The sequence below is a fragment of the Notolepis coatsorum genome, assembly GCF_963971535.1.
Source record: "Notolepis coatsorum genome assembly, chromosome: 19".
In the NCBI taxonomy this organism is placed as follows: Eukaryota; Metazoa; Chordata; class Actinopteri; order Aulopiformes; family Paralepididae; genus Notolepis; species Notolepis coatsorum.
In genome coordinates, this window is record NC_140183.1 from 76,983,510 (window position 1) to 76,989,509 (window position 6,000).

Consider the following 6,000-nt stretch of genomic DNA (forward strand, 5'->3'; position numbering starts at 1 on the left):
GCCGCCTTTGATCAGGGAGGCGCGTAACTTGATTAGGAGAGCCTCGGCTTCTTCTTGAGTCGAAACGCTTTGTAAACAGTTGTCCACGTAGAAACTGTTCTTCACACTGTGTTGGACCTCTTCATCTGCTGTTGGGTCCTCTGCGACGTGTTTCTGTAGTGCAAATGTAGCACAGCACGGGCTGCATGTGGTTCCGAAGGGGAGTACTTCCCACTGGTAGATGGCTGGGTTCTCATCTCCGATCCTCTCTCTCCATAGGAACCGCAGCAGAGGCTTGTCCTCCTCTACTAGTCTCACCTGCAAGAACATCCCTTTGATATCCCCGCTGATAGCCACCTTGTCCTGGCGGAAGCGCAGTAGCACGCCTAGTAGGGAGGGGCCGAGTGTGGGGCCGGGCAAGAGCTCTTTATTCAGATTTTGGGATCCGATCTGGTAGCTGCAGTTAAACACAATGCGATCCTTGCCGTTGTGATGGACCTTGTGATGCGGCACGTACCATGATTCGGTCGTCTGATCGGCCTCTTTAATGTCAATCTTTGTTACGTGTCCCGCTGTGATTAGCTTCTCAATCTCAGCGCGGTACACACTCTCTTGAGCGGGGTCTTTGGCTAGGCGCCGCTCCGTGTTCAATAGATAGCGCTCCGTGGCGTCTTTCTTTGCGTGAAAGGTGGGCATTCCCTCTCGCCTCAGGAGTGGAGTTGTGTATCTCATCACTCCGCCGACTGTGACTCTCTTTGTCCCCTGCTCGAGTAGGTTGATGGCGTAAATGTCTTCTTTAGAACGAATGTCTTTCTTTTCGTTCTTAAAGGGCATTGTCTCTCGTGTCCATAGCCTCTCGACATGCTGCAGGAGAGTGGTGTCTTCTTCTGTCGTTCTGGAGTGGAGGCAGCTAGTGGCTGCTGTTCGGTTGAGAGATTTAGCGAGGGGGCCTTGTAGGGTCCACCCTAGGCGGGTCTCGACTGCTGCAGGACAGCCTCGGGGTCCTGTATGGACCCGGTCAATCGGGACTATGAGTTCTGCATGGTCGGAGCCTATCAGCAGGGTCGGGGTAGCGCCGTCTATGAGCGGGATAGGTAATTGGCGCAGGTGCACATATTTATCCATCAACTTGGTGACAGGGTAGGTGTACTGCGATAGTCCTATTTCTTGGCTGGTGAAAGCATTTGTAATCTTGTACCGTCGCTCTGGCTGCCCGTTTGCTGCGATAGTGAAGGAGACATTCTCGCCCTTTATCGTCTTTAAATCTCTTCTTATTGTCCGAATCGTCATTTCGTTCTTGCTCCCCCGCAGTCCCAGCTGGGCCGCAGCGGACGCGAGCAGAAGGGTCTTCTCTGACCCGTCGTCAAGGACGGCGTAAGTGTCCATGACTTTATCTTGGTAGCTCAATGTCACACGGACTACCTTTAAGAGCACTTGGGCGCCGCTGCTGCTGGCGGGGTCAATGTACATGACACTTGCCTTGGTGCCGCTCCGTGGTGCAGGTGGAGGCCGTCTTCCGTTACTTTCGTGTAGTATATCTAGATGGGCTCCATCGCACCGGCTGCACCTTTTCTTTAGGCGGCATTCGGCTGCCATGTGGGGCCGCGCACATCGATAACAGCGCCTGTTGGACTTTATCCATTGACTCACTTCTTCTGCATTCATCTTTGTGAATAGGTCACATTGTGACAGCCAGTGTTCTTTCTCACAGTAGGGACACGCTATCTTCCACTTCTCTTTTCTCGAGGGGGTGCTGTGACTCTTACTGATCGGTACTGACTCTGATTGGTGCATGACAGTCACCGATCTTCTTCCATCATTTATTCTCCTGGGTCCCTCTCTGGAGCTTGGCGTGCTCCGCCCGAATGTATCCAGTCGTAAGCTGCTGACTTCTCTCGCCAGGAAGTCGGCTAGATCAAGGAGGGATGGCTCGGGGCCGTTGGGATCCCGGTAGTCTCTCTGCCGCCTAAAGCGCTCCTGTCTTGCGGGTGGCAGCTTCTCCAAAATCCTCTCGACGTTAGAGTTGGCGTATAGCTCATGCATGCCCTTCTCCCGTTGCGCTCCCAGCATCCCTACCAGGGACTGCACTTTGATTGACAGGTCGTCTAATGAGCGATTGTCCGTGGCTGGGGGTAGGCGATCAATATGCCTTATCTCTTGGATTACGTAATCCCATATACGTCCATATCTCTGGTCCAGCGCCGCTAGGGCCGCTGTGTATGGTGTCGAAGAGGTGGCATAGGCTAGCGCTATATTGTGCGCTCGCGGTACTTTCAGGTGCTTCAGTAATATTGCATACTTGTGGCGTTCATCAGCGACATCCACCATCATTGTCTCTAAGCACATCCGGAGCTCCGTGTACTGTGCTCGACTCTCATAGGCAAAGTCTGGAAATGACGGCGTGGCAATGTATGACGCCGTGGATGGCTGATACATCGGCGAGCGTTGGGGGAGAGACCTCCTGGGCGAGTCCCCTCTTGCGCCTCGCTGTGGGCTGGTACTGACAGGGTACCATGGCCCGCTGGTCCAGGTGCTATTCCTCGGGGCTGGTCGTGCGTCGTGCTCACCCGTGAATAGAGTCGGGGGTCTGTAGCGCAGCGCCGCGGGGGTATAGCCTGGACTGTATGGGACCTCCTGGTCCGGTGGAGTACTGTGCTGTCGTCGGGCTTGGTTCTCCTCCTCTCCCTCTTCTTCCTCTATCAGATCTTCCAGATCCTGTAATCGTTTATTTAGCTTCTCCGCAGTGTATGCCGCTCCTTCCTTGTAGCTGGGTCTCGCTTGGACCGGTCTGGGAAGGGGGTCTGCGGGGGGTCTAGACTCGGTCTGTTGGTCAAGTTCAGGGTCGCTTGCTCGTTGAGGAGACGCTGCCCTTGACTGTTGTCTCGACGAGTTCCTTGAACCCCTGGCGGAGGGGGAGGGTGTTGCCTTGCGGATCAGCTGCTCCATTAGCTGCGCTTGTAACTTGTCGCGCTCGACTTCGCGCTTGGTGAGATCTGCTTCTCTTTGGGCACCGGCAGCGGCGCGCTGGGCGTCGGCCCGGTCTCTTGCCATATTCTCTTCTGTCTGAAGGCGTCTCATCTCCAGGCGTGTGCGCTCTTCTTCGCTCCGTTGTTGCGCTTGGAGTTGTTCGCGCTCGCTAAGCGCCTGTGCTTGGAGACGGTCTCTTTCAATGGTAAAATGTTCGCGCTCGCTAAGCGTCTGCGCTTGGAGTCGATCGCGTTCGGTAGAGGCTGTCAGGCTGACGAGGAACGCCTGTTGTAGCATCCTCTCCGCTTCGCTGGGGGAAGGCGGTTGTGGAGGTGAGCCGCTCCTGCGTGAGCCGCTCCTGGGGGTACTCGTTGGGGAGTCCTGGAGCTCTATTTCCTCGGCGCTCTCCTCCTCTTCTTCCGTGCAGAGTTCTCTCTCTGTAGGGTCGTCTTCCTCCCGGGGCTGGTCGGGGACTACTTCTTGGGTAGTGGCGGGGGGTAAAGGCATGTCCGCTCCCTCCTGGTCCCCACCGTGAGCTTGGTCAGTTACATTAGGACCTACTAGGGCCTCTGTGGTCGGGGAAACCTGGTCGTTAAGGTCAGACATAATTTTACTTTCTACTTTTACCGCGTTTACCGTTTGTCGAAGGCTAGGTAGTTGACTGACAGTGTAAGCCTCTAAGTACTGAGGTGTCTGTCGTCTGCGCCGCGGGCGTTCTAGGTTAGGAGGATCGTTTCGTGGAGTGTTCATCATAGGCCATTTCAATATTAATAACACTATATTAATATTACACTAGTTACCCTCCGGCTCGAAGGACCAATTGTAACTGAGGGGTACAATTCCCTGACTGTATTGTTAGATATGGTATTTAATACCACTACCTCTTGTACTTTAACTTCTGGCCATCCAGTACATGATATAAGTATGATGAACACTTTCCCACCTGATGAAACGAATCCACACAAATGTACAAATCGAAGGTTTAATATAGCAAAAGGTATATACAACGTTCACTTGTTTACACTTATGATTTGAAATATGCACTTTTATGGCAAATGAGTATTCGTAGGTAAATCAACATTGAATGTCCAATCTCTGGTTACGCAGGGAGTAAGTATACAACCTGGAATATTTAGGAAACTATAGCGATGGTACTTAAATGATTATAGCTGGATACACTAAGGGGGGGGGGGGGGGGTCCCGCTGGTTGTAAGACAGTAGGAGGGGGGGGTTAGAGAAGCCGCTGGCGGTATCCCATCTGGCCGACGATTTCTTGGGAGAATTCAAAGTCTTGAACACGGTGCCCACAGAACCTCGGTCCGCAGACGAATACAGCTGGACCCTCTGGTGGACGGTAGCTGCCGGTCCACAACGGAGAGACGTGAGGCGACCTCACTGGTGTAGAGCGCCGTCTCACCTGGAGTCCTCTCCGGGGGGTAGTCCCAACACTCCGCAGTGTTGGCCTTTATCCATGGAATAATCAAAGCACCCAAAGCATAATCCAAGCCGTGGAAGGCTCGCCGTCGTCCGGGTAGAGTAATCCAATATACAGGTCCAGTCGCCCTGGCCCGGAGCTCCTCGGATGCAAGCACCACTAGGGGTCTGCCCAGCCTGGTTAAGCGTCCAGATAACGTCAGGAACGATGGGGGTACTGATAACTTTAGAACTCTAACCGAACGATGCACCATACATAAATAGACTATTATTAGCTTAATAGAATACGTCCAACTCGACGGTATAGTGCCAAACTATGACTATTCAACTATTAATCTACACGATATCTCAATGCCTATTCTGAGGCCAAGTAGGCCTTACTACACCACACGTGCGTCGTGGGGAGGCTTCGCGTCTGTCACTCTGTTGGAGGGTAAAGAACTGGACTAAAAGAAAGTTCTACTTTACTTGCGCCATATATATATGCGCTATGAACAAATAGTACCATTCGTATTTCGCCCGACATATTCCTGCGCGGAACCGGGGCTTGCCACGACATGTTGGGCGGCACGATTGAACTTGGACCTAGGGGTATGGCAACCTGGCGCCAGGTTCTCGTCCAATGGTAGAATGAAACTATTATGGGCTGTTTAGTAGACTAAAGGGATATTCAGTGCATATTGTACAAGGAATATACAGGGGATATCAAACGATATACAAATACAATTAAATATATATAAATAAATATATATATTCGGTTTAATCTGATCCTTCACAACACCGATAAATCATCAAAGTTCTCAATCAACTTGAGCAGATGAGGCAGTGTGGTGTTGGGGTTTTGCATGAACAGTATTACGTCGTCCGCATATAAACTAATTTTATGTTGTGTGCCCTTGATTATGATTGGTTGTATGGATTGGGATTGTCTTATATATTGTGCTAAAGGTTCTAATGATAGATAGAATAGTCCGGGACTAAGAGGGCAACCCTGTCTAGCTGAGCGTGATACCGGAAATATTCCGGAGGTGATTATACCTGTAGTAATCATGGCCGATGGGTCTTTGTATACTACTTTAATCATATCAATGAAACCTTTACCTAACCCCATCTTCTCTAATACTGCCCATAGATATGACCATTCCAGCCTGTCAAAAGCTTTCATTGCATCCAGGGACAGCATCGCCTTAGGTATGGTGTCGTCCTTGTCGGCATCTAGTACGTGCAGTATTCGTCCTATGTTATCAGTGATCAGGCGGCCTCTTATGAAGCCAGTTTGGTCCGGATGAACTAAAGACGTCATATGCTTTTGTAATCTGATGGCTAATACCTTAGAGTACAGTTTGATATCGGTTCCGAGGAGGCTTAAGGGTCTGTAACTACCGCACTCGGTGGGGTCTTTGTCTTTTTTGAGAAGGACTGTTATGAGTGCAATATTGACGTTTTTATGGAAGTTCCCCTCCTTGACCGAGTATAAGATCATATTTAGTAATAAGGGTCCAATTATGTCCCAACAAGAAAGGTACATTTCTGGTGGGATACCGTCTCTTCTGGGAGCCTTACCACTTTGCATTTCGGATATGGCCTTCTTGAGTTCCTCTAGTGTGATCGGTGTTTCTA